The 11450-nt window shown below is 39.5% G+C and overlaps 1 protein-coding gene and 1 pseudogene across 1 annotated transcript in view; one reads left to right on the top strand and one right to left on the bottom strand.

The window, feature by feature from the left end:
- Nucleotides 1-213: 213 nt before the first annotated feature.
- The window catches only part of THOC2 (THO complex subunit 2), a 135085-nt gene continuing 123848 nt past the window's right edge, over nucleotides 214-11450 (bottom strand). The window contains exon 39 of the mRNA XM_068962040.1: nucleotides 214-3163. The gene's annotated coding sequence lies outside the window, so the exon portion shown is untranslated. The remainder of the gene's footprint in view (nucleotides 3164-11450) is intronic.
- Nucleotides 2598-3414, top strand: LOC138071629 (tyrosine-protein kinase Fer pseudogene; annotated as a pseudogene).

Genomic DNA, 11450 nt, shown 5'->3' with positions numbered 1-11450 from the left:
GAAAGAAAATAGGATTTTCACATATTATTGGATAAGATGTCTGTCATTTGGAAACATTGTGGTCCATGGACTAAGACACAAATAAGAAGAAAAGGGCTAGGAATCTTAGCTAAGTTCTTTTGAATAAGCAACAATATACACAATGATATACAATCATTTGAGAAAACTATTGTTTATTTAGAAAAAAAGGTTACATGGGTAGAATTCAATAGATAAAAAAATTTCCTTTTAAAAATGTCACTGTGAAACTTTTCCAGATGAAAGTTCAACAATACAAAGCTTCTCTGACTGTAGAATTAAAACATATTTTTATTCCCCCCAACCCCTTGATTTTTCTAACATAATTACAAGAAAAAATGGCAAGGGACAAGTGAGCGCTGGTACTTTTTTTTTCCAAACATGTTTTAATGTCGTACACGAACTATATAAAATGATTCCTAAGCATTGCATAAGACACTGCTCCCACTTTGTTTTTTTACTGACTAAATATAAAACAGGCCAAATAATAAGTTAAAATTGAGTTTTTAAATGAGGTAAATTCAAAATGGTTCAATAATTGTTTATTTTCCATTTCAAACAATAAAAAGGAAGCATTTAATATTGAAAAAAAAATAAACCCAGGCAATATTTAGTTACTCTAAAGTGAAATTCTGTACATATGTAACCTTATTTGCTTGTTGGAAACTGTATGCAGCACATTGTGCTAAAAATATGAAACAGTTAACACTTTCAGCCATTTACTGAAAATAAACATGTAAAACTAAGCAACAAGTTAAATACAGTAATGCACAACTCAACAATTTTAAGTTTTCGGCATGGAGCAATAAAGCAGATAACTGAATAATTTAAGGAGATGCAAATGGGCCCTCTTCATTCATAATTCTTGGCAATCTACTCAGGAAAATAAATTTCTGGTCACAGCTGAACAATTCATTCCAATCTCACCTGAAAGAAACAAAGTGATTATATTGATAGATAAGAAAGGAAGGAGGGTGAGAGAGGTGACGGATGGAAGGCGGAGGAGGGACAGATGAAAGGAGAAGGAAGGAGAAAAGGAAGAAGGAAGAAAAAAGAGAAGGAAGATTTAAGAAAGAAAATCAATGAGTTCTGTGAATAACCAATGCTTGAATTAAGTCACTAGATAAGGATAAAATATTTGTGTATTTCTTATTGCCTACTTGGCATACTATGATAACTTGTATTTTATCAGAGAGAGGAAAAAGGGGAATGAGGGAAGGGAGGAAGGAAAAAATGAAATAGAAACAAGTAAAACATTCCACTGGGACAAGCAATAGCTTGTCAAAAGTAAACAACACATAGCAATGAAAAGGAACCAATTTTACATGATCAATAAAAAGAAAAATGACATCACATTTTTTCATGAGGACATGGTTTTAATAGTTACTTATATTAAGATGCAATGTCTCCTAAATTATAAAAATTGCTTTAAAAATATATTGACTTAATTATACTCGTTTCCTTTATGTATTGACATTTTTCAAATACTGCATATTTGAAATAAATCAAAACAATTATTACAACATGTGGCAAATAAGTTATCTGCCTAACATTGTTCTCATTCAAATTTTAAATTAATGCTTAAGGCATTAAATTTTATTGATGAAATACTACATTCACACATTTCATAAAATCAGAGCTAGAAGGGTCTTAGAAAATCATCACACTTGCATGAAATGCTGATAATAATTTACATATCATTTCTATACAGCATTCTGTTCACATCATGTATAATCTTGACATTACCAATTATAACTATAGATACACATATGTTGAACTTACAATTAACTTTAATACTTAAAAATCGTTGTTCCTGTTCATCACTGATGAATGGATAAACAAAATGTGGTACAAATTCATACAATGGAATAATATTCACTTATAAAAAGAAATGAAGCTCTTATACATGCTACAACATGGATGAATCTTGAAAACATGATGCTAAGTAAAAGAAGCCAGACACAAAAGGCCACATATAGAATGATTTCATTTTTATGAAATGTCCAAAATAGGCAAATCCAAAAAGAAAATACTTTAGTTACTTCCAAGGGGAGGGGAAAGAGAGAACTGGGAGTGACTCTAACAGGTATGGGGTCTCTTTCGGGGATGATGCAGATGTTCTGGAATTAATGGTGATAGTTACAACATAGTGATATATTAAAAACCACGTTGGCAAATTTTATTTTATGTGAATTTAACTCATTTTTTTAACTGCCAAAAAAGTCCATGTTACAATAAAGAGTATCATGGTATCAGTATAAGAAATGGGTTCTCAATCATGCTGCTGCTGCTGCTAAGTTGCTTCAGTCGTGTCAGACTCTGTGCGACCCCACAGACGGCAGCCCACCAGGCTCCCCCATCCCTGGGATTCTCCAGTCAAGAACACTGGAGTGGGTTGCCATTTTCTTCTCCAATGCATGAAAATGAAAAGTGAAAGTGAAGTTGCTCAGTTGTGTCCGACTCTTAGCGACCCTATGAACTGCAGCCCACCAGGCTCCTCCGTCCATGGGGTTTTCCAGGCAAGAGTATTGGAGTAGGTTGCCACTGCCTTCTCCATCTCAATCACAAAGCTGTCATAATTACTGGGCAAGGGAAATTTTGATGACACATTTAGGGGTACATTAAAACATAAAATTGGTATCCCTGTTAGAACATGTGAAGATGATCTTTCCCAGGAACTGAAATTAAAATTTTTACAAGAAGCCAAAATCCTCAAGCAATATAATCATACCAATATTGTAAAATTCATAAACGTTAGCACACAAATACAGCCTATCTACAAAATTAAGGGACTTGTTCCAGGACGTGATTTCCTCTCCTTTCTGAGAAAGAAGGATGACCTAAAACAGTGACATTTTTATTAGATGCTGCTTCTGGATGGCAAATCTCAGGTAAAAATTGTATACACAGGGACCTTGCTGCAAGAAACTGCTTGGAGGTGAAAATAATGTTCTGAAAACCAGTGACTTTGGAATGTCTCGTCAAGAGGATGGTGGTGTGTATTCATCTTCTGATTTAAAGCAGATTCCCATTAAATGGACAGCACCAGAAGCTCTCAATTATGGGAGATATCGTTCTGAGAGTGACGCATGGAGCTTTGGCATCCTCCTCTGGGAGACCTTCAGCTTAGGGGTCTGTCCACACCCTGGAATGACAAATCAGCAAGCACAAGAGCAAGTGGAAAGAAGATACTGGATGTCAGTCTCTCAGCAGTGTCCAGAATGTATTTACAAAATAATGCTGAAGTCTTGGAATTACAAACTTGAAAACTGCCCCAAGTTCAGGGAACTTGAGAAAGAAATGCCATCAAGAAGAAAGTCACCCAGTGATAAAACACTGCTAAACTCAGACTTTAGGACTCTATCTTCCAGCAGAGTAATATTTTCTTTTCATTAACAAGTCTATACCACATTACCTGGAATATTCTACTAAGGTTATTTTTTTTTCAACTATTTTTAAGAAATATTTACAACTTTAACCACTGTAATAAGAAAGCACAGGTTCTAAATGCAGGAAATCCCACAGATCTTTTCACATCAAGGACTGCTGATATTTCTCAAAGAGTTTCTACTTTAGCCTCAGTTCAGAGTTGGCTGTCCTTGATCCTAGACAGCTTTCCTCTCCCAGTGCTATAAACTGCATTGGTAATACCATCTTTGCAGGATACATTTCCAAAAAAGGTGGCCTTTCACTGTGCTAAGACAGGATTACATTTGTAAATATCACTTTCCATTGGGAATTATTTGGACATCCTGGGGTTTTTTCTTCTTTGCTTTTTGCCAGAAATAGGCCTTGCTGTTTTAGTAAGGTTGTCATTTCCCTATGTTCCACCACACCCTTCTCCTTTGGGTATCAGAAAACTATGTATGAAATGCCTTCAAAGAGTACTCTTTCAGAGTTGAGACAGCTGATTTTCAATGAAGTTACTTTATAGAGAGCTATGACAGCAAGAAGGAAGTCTGAAGCATAGGTCTGGGTGAAAGAGCAGCTAAACTGTTGATCAAAGTAGAGAACAAACACAAATAGACTATCAGCCTTGTTAGCAGAGCTACCTCTTTATAAACACATACACACACTAATTTTATGATTAAATTCACCAAAAAAGTCCTAAGAAATGTTTCAGTAGTTCTTTAAAAAAGAGCCCTCTGGATGGCAACAAAATTTATGTAGAGAAACTACGTAATACAAGCCCAGCAAATTAATAGCTTATTCCTGGTTAATCCTAGTACCTGTACATACATACACACACACATACACAGGTACCCACAAGCCAAGTAGAAAGGCACACATGGATAAAATTGACAGTTAAAAAGTCCAATGAACATTTACAAGGAAGAAAGAAGCTATAGGAGAAAGACAAAAGGACAGCCATCCTAACCCCACTTTACTCCTTCACTTACCCTTAAACTGCTCCCTAGCCATTTTTATCATCGCAAACACACTTCCTGAGGTATTCCAACTGGATAAAATGGAACAGTTAAGACTAGGATTCTGTTGAACTGAATCTCAGCACATCCTGGGGTAGCTCTCAAGATAAATGTGTGCATGGGGAGTAGTCACTCAGGGGTAAATGTGGCACTGGAGTCTTTGGGAAGTGCTCATGCCTATGTACAGATGAAGAGCAGCACAGCACCTGAGTGAATGTTTTTTCTGCCTTAAGTAGAAGAAAGGAAATGGAAAATCCCTCCTGTTCTCTCCAACTGTTTAGTGCCTATGAATATCAGTGCACAGAATTCAGTGATACTTTAAAGGATAAAAATGAAAAGAAAAATAGTTCGGGTCTATCATTTCAATCTCCTAACAAAACTTTTGTATATCTTTAGTGGTTGCTACACACAGAGCCAGATGAAAGCATAATAAACCTGCCGTCAAAAAATATGTTGCAGCACATAAAGCAACTTCTTAAACACTATACTATCCAAAATCACTGCAGATGGTGACTGTAGCAATGAAATTAAAAGACGCTTACTCCTTGAAAGAAAAGTTATGACCAACCTAGATAGCATATTCAAAAGCAGAGACATTACTTTGTCGACTAAGGTCCTTCTAGTCAAGGCTATGGTTTTTCCTGTGGTCATGTATGGATGTGTGAGTTGGATTGTGAAGAAGGCTGAGCACTGAAGAATTGATGCTTTTGAACTGTGGTGTTGGTGAAGACTCTTGAGAATCCCTTGGACTGCAAGGAGATCCAACCAGCCCATTCAGAAGGAGATCAACCCTGGGATTTCTTTGGAAGGAATGATGCTAAAGTTGAAACTCCAGTACTTTAACGACCTCACGCGAAGAGTTGACTCACTGGAAAAGACTCTGATGCTGGGAGGGATTGGGGGCAGGAGGAGAAGGGGACGACAGAGGATGAGATGGCTAGATGGCATCACTGACTCGACGGACGTGAGTCTGAGTGAACTCCGGGAGTTGGTGATGGACAGGGAGGCATGCTGCGATTCATGGGGTCGCAAAGAGTCGGACAGGACTGAGCGACTGGACTGAACTGAACTGATCCAATGTTACAAATAAACTGAACCTTCTATTGAGGGCAAAAAAAAGTCAGTGATGTTTCTCCTCAATTTCAAAAAGATACCGTTAACACTCTGAGCACATAATTCTCCATGTAAAGTTAAGAGTACCTGAAACAGGTAGCTCAGTGGCAAAGAAGCCACCTGCCAAGCAGGAGATGAGGGTTCCATCTCTGGGTCAGGCGGATCTCTTGGAGAAGGAAATGGCAACCCTCTCCAGTATTTTTGCCTGGAAAATCTCATGGACAGAGGAGCCTGGCGGGCTACAGTCCATGGGGTCGCAAAGAATCAGACACAACTTAGCAACTAAACCAACACCCCTTGAAACACAGTAGGTAATAAAGAAAAATACTTGGTTGTCTGATTAGAAGGAAGAGATGGAAGCTAACTGCCTTCAACAAGACCAAAATCTAAGGAAAGGGATATGCAACACACTCATATATACATAGGAATTAGTGACTAGGATTCTAGGCAAGCTGACACACGCTTGTAAGCAATGGGAAACTACTGAGAAAGTTAACTGAACACTCCCTACTCTACATGTATTATCAGCATCTAGAACTGCACCTCAAGGTAATACATTCCTAAAATAAGCAATCTTTGAGCACTTAGGAGGTCAGTTTCCAAGTATGGACTGAAGAAGAAAGACTCAGAATGGGGATTAGAAGATCAATTGTTTATAGGGGCTAGTATAAAGTGGAAACAAATGGAAGTGCACTTACTGGGGCCTGATTGAGGCAAACGACAAAAAAATACCCATTCTATTTAAGGGGGACAAGTACCTAGGCAGGTCCAGCTGATTGCTGACATGCAGAAATGAGAACACAGTGTTGCCAGGTGTTCCAGTTCTTCAACAGAAAGTAACATTTGGATTTTGTGTAACTATTCTGAAAATGTTAAAGACTGTGCAAGGCCAAGAAGCTGCTGCTGCTGCTAAGTTGCTTTAGTTGTGTCCGACTCTGTGCGACCCCGTAGACGGCCACCCACCAGGCTCCCGATTCTCCAGGCAAGAACACTGGAGCAGGTTGCCATTTCCTTCTCCAATGCATGAAAAGTGAAAAGTGAAAGTGAAGTCGCTCAGTCGTGTCTGACTCTTTAGCCACCCATGGACTGCAGCCTACCAGGCTCCTCTGTCCATGGGATTTTCCAGGCAAGAGTATGGAGTGGGTTGCCATTGCCATCTCCAAGGCCAAGAAGTTATGTCTAATAATCCACATTCTGCCTAAGGGCTGAGAATTTGCAACCTTGGGTTTAAATGTTAAGAGTTAGGTTACACATAAGAGATGGAGATGACAGACAGACCTGAAAATATATTAGGCCTCGCTGGAGTGGAATATTAGAATAGGAATGTAGTATACTACAAATGCAGATGGGTAGCAGAGAGTTAATTGTTAATATTCTTTGAAATCAAGAATCCAGGATCGAAGTGCAAGTAGATTGAGTTTCTCAAAACCTAGAAGCAAGTCTCAATTTAGCAATGTCTGGCTCACTAAAGGACTCTCAAAAGATAGCTGAACTCAATATTAATAAATTGAAGACCATACATATCAATTTAAAACTGAGACTCTAAAGAATGGTTCTAAGTGGAAATTTTTCATAGACAGGAATGTTTAAAGATTAAACTAGGGGAAAAGGTTAAAAGCAAAGAAGTTAGTTGTGTTCCAGAGACCAAATGAAAGAGAGGTAAGATGAATTTGGACAAAGACGTTAGCAAAAACAAGTAACAGGAAACACAGAGAACAAGCAAAAAGGATTTTGCAACTAAAAATTATGAAACCGGAAAAGAAGACTTTGGAAGGAATTTAATCTGGGTCACATTCATATACTGTATTTTCTTAACTCTAACATGATCATTTTAATGTTTCTGAAATCAGGGTGATACTTACAAATCAATGCCATTTCTCTATGCACTTTTCTCAAAAAAAACAAAACAGTTCTAGAAAGCAACAGTGAATCTTACAATTAATGACATCTCTGAATCACGGAAATGTGACATGTGTAGCAGTTCTCCTTTCTGTATAATATAAATTAAAAAGGGAGCAAGGAGCAGCAGATTTGAAGTGGCCTAAAGGTAAAGAGATCAGTCCTGGGTGTTCACTGGAAGGACTGATGCTAAAGCTGAAACTCCAATACTTTGGCCACCACATGCAAAGAGTTGACTCACTGGAAAAGACTCTGATGCTGGGAGGGATTGGGGGCAGGAGGAGAAGGGGACGACAGAGGATGAGATGGCTGGATGGCATCACTGACTCGACGGACGTGAGTCTGAGTGAACTCCGGGAGTTGGTGATGGACAGGGAGGCATGCTGCGATTCATGGGGTCGCAAAGAGTCGGACAGGACTGAGCGACTGGACTGAACTGAACTGATCCAATGTTACAAATAAACTGAACCTTCTATTGAGGGCAAAAAAAAAGTCAGTGATGTTTCTCCTCAATTTCAAAAAGATACCGTTAACACTCTGAGCACATAATTCTCCATGTAAAGTTAAGAGTACCTGAAACAGGTAGCTCAGTGGCAAAGAAGCCACCTGCCAAGCAGGAGATGAGGGTTCCATCTCTGGGTCAGGCGGATCTCTTGGAGAAGGAAATGGCAACCCTCTCCAGTATTTTTGCCTGGAAAATCTCATGGACAGAGGAGCCTGGCGGGCTACAGTCCATGGGGTCGCAAAGAATCAGACACAACTTAGCAACTAAACCAACACCCCTTGAAACACAGTAGGTAATAAAGAAAAATACTTGGTTGTCTGATTAGAAGGAAGAGATGGAAGCTAACTGCCTTCAACAAGACCAAAATCTAAGGAAAGGGATATGCAACACACTCATATATACATAGGAATTAGTGACTAGGATTCTAGGCAAGCTGACACACGCTTGTAAGCAATGGGAAACTACTGAGAAAGTTAACTGAACACTCCCTACTCTACATGTATTATCAGCATCTAGAACTGCACCTCAAGGTAATACATTCCTAAAATAAGCAATCTTTGAGCACTTAGGAGGTCAGTTTCCAAGTATGGACTGAAGAAGAAAGACTCAGAATGGGGATTAGAAGATCAATTGTTTATAGGGGCTAGTATAAAGTGGAAACAAATGGAAGTGCACTTACTGGGGCCTGATTGAGGCAAACGACAAAAAAATACCCATTCTATTTAAGGGGGACAAGTACCTAGGCAGGTCCAGCTGATTGCTGACATGCAGAAATGAGAACACAGTGTTGCCAGGTGTTCCAGTTCTTCAACAGAAAGTAACATTTGGATTTTGTGTAACTATTCTGAAAATGTTAAAGACTGTGCAAGGCCAAGAAGCTGCTGCTGCTGCTAAGTTGCTTTAGTTGTGTCCGACTCTGTGCGACCCCGTAGACGGCCACCCACCAGGCTCCCGATTCTCCAGGCAAGAACACTGGAGCAGGTTGCCATTTCCTTCTCCAATGCATGAAAAGTGAAAAGTGAAAGTGAAGTCGCTCAGTCGTGTCTGACTCTTTAGCCACCCATGGACTGCAGCCTACCAGGCTTCTCTGTCCATGGGATTTTCCAGGCAAGAGTATGGAGTGGGTTGCCATTGCCATCTCCAAGGCCAAGAAGTTATGTCTAATAATCCACATTCTGCCTAAGGGCTGAGAATTTGCAACCTTGGGTTTAAATGTTAAGAGTTAGGTTACACATAAGAGATGGAGATGACAGACAGACCTGAAAATATATTAGGCCTCGCTGGAGTGGAATATTAGAATAGGAATGTAGTATACTACAAATGCAGATGGGTAGCAGAGAGTTAATTGTTAATATTCTTTGAAATCAAGAATCCAGGATCGAAGTGCAAGTAGATTGAGTTTCTCAAAACCTAGAAGCAAGTCTCAATTTAGCAATGTCTGGCTCACTAAAGGACTCTCAAAAGATAGCTGAACTCAATATTAATAAATTGAAGACCATACATATCAATTTAAAACTGAGACTCTAAAGAATGGTTCTAAGTGGAAATTTTTCATAGACAGGAATTTTTAAAGATTAAACTAGGGGAAAAGGTTAAAAGCAAAGAAGTTAGTTGTGTTCCAGAGACCAAATGAAAGAGAGGTAAGATGAATTTGGACAAAGACGTTAGCAAAAACAAGTAACAGGAAACACAGAGAACAAGCAAAAAGGATTTTGCAACTAAAAATTATGAAACCGGAAAAGAAGACTTTGGAAGGAATTTAATCTGGGTCACATTCATATACTGTATTTTCTTAACTCTAACATGATCATTTTAATGTTTCTGAAATCAGGGTGATACTTACAAATCAATGCCATTTCTCTATGCACTTTTCTCAAAAAAAACAAAACAGTTCTAGAAAGCAACAGTGAATCTTACAATTAATGACATCTCTGAATCACGGAAATGTGACATGTGTAGCAGTTCTCCTTTCTGTATAATATAAATTAAAAAGGGAGCAAGGAGCAGCAGATTTGAAGTGGCCTAAAGGTAAAGAGATCAGTCCTGGGTGTTCACTGGAAGGACTGATGCTAAAGCTGAAACTCCAATACTTTGGCCACCACATGCAAAGAGTTGACTCACTGGAAAAGACTCTGATGCTGGGAGGGATTGGGGGCAGGAGGAGAAGGGGACGACAGAGGATGAGATGGCTGGATGGCATCACTGACTCGACGGACGTGAGTCTGAGTGAACTCCGGGAGTTGGTGATGGACAGGGAGGCATGCTGCGATTCATGGGGTCGCAAAGAGTCGGACAGGACTGAGCGACTGGACTGAACTGAACTGATCCAATGTTACAAATAAACTGAACCTTCTATTGAGGGCAAAAAAAAAGTCAGTGATGTTTCTCCTCAATTTCAAAAAGATACCGTTAACACTCTGAGCACATAATTCTCCATGTAAAGTTAAGAGTACCTGAAACAGGTAGCTCAGTGGCAAAGAAGCCACCTGCCAAGCAGGAGATGAGGGTTCCATCTCTGGGTCAGGCGGATCTCTTGGAGAAGGAAATGGCAACCCTCTCCAGTATTTTTGCCTGGAAAATCTCATGGACAGAGGAGCCTGGCGGGCTACAGTCCATGGGGTCGCAAAGAATCAGACACAACTTAGCAACTAAACCAACACCCCTTGAAACACAGTAGGTAATAAAGAAAAATACTTGGTTGTCTGATTAGAAGGAAGAGATGGAAGCTAACTGCCTTCAACAAGACCAAAATCTAAGGAAAGGGATATGCAACACACTCATATATACATAGGAATTAGTGACTAGGATTCTAGGCAAGCTGACACACGCTTGTAAGCAATGGGAAACTACTGAGAAAGTTAACTGAACACTCCCTACTCTACATGTATTATCAGCATCTAGAACTGCACCTCAAGGTAATACATTCCTAAAATAAGCAATCTTTGAGCACTTAGGAGGTCAGTTTCCAAGTATGGACTGAAGAAGAAAGACTCAGAATGGGGATTAGAAGATCAATTGTTTATAGGGGCTAGTATAAAGTGGAAACAAATGGAAGTGCACTTACTGGGGCCTGATTGAGGCAAACGACAAAAAAATACCCATTCTATTTAAGGGGGACAAGTACCTAGGCAGGTCCAGCTGATTGCTGACATGCAGAAATGAGAACACAGTGTTGCCAGGTGTTCCAGTTCTTCAACAGAAAGTAACATTTGGATTTTGTGTAACTATTCTGAAAATGTTAAAGACTGTGCAAGGCCAAGAAGCTGCTGCTGCTGCTAAGTTGCTTTAGTTGTGTCCGACTCTGTGCGACCCCGTAGACGGCCACCCACCAGGCTCCCGATTCTCCAGGCAAGAACACTGGAGCAGGTTGCCATTTCCTTCTCCAATGCATGAAAAGTGAAAAGTGAAAGTGAAGTCGCTCAGTCGTGTCTGACTCTTTAGCCACCCATGGACTGCAGCCTACCAGGCTCCTCTGTCCATGGGATTTT

This window comes from Capricornis sumatraensis, chromosome X, assembly GCF_032405125.1.
Source record: "Capricornis sumatraensis isolate serow.1 chromosome X, serow.2, whole genome shotgun sequence".
NCBI classification, from domain to species: Eukaryota; Metazoa; Chordata; class Mammalia; order Artiodactyla; family Bovidae; genus Capricornis; species Capricornis sumatraensis.
The sequence above is the reverse complement of the archived record's forward strand: the minus strand, read 5'-3'. Positions and strand labels throughout refer to the sequence as shown.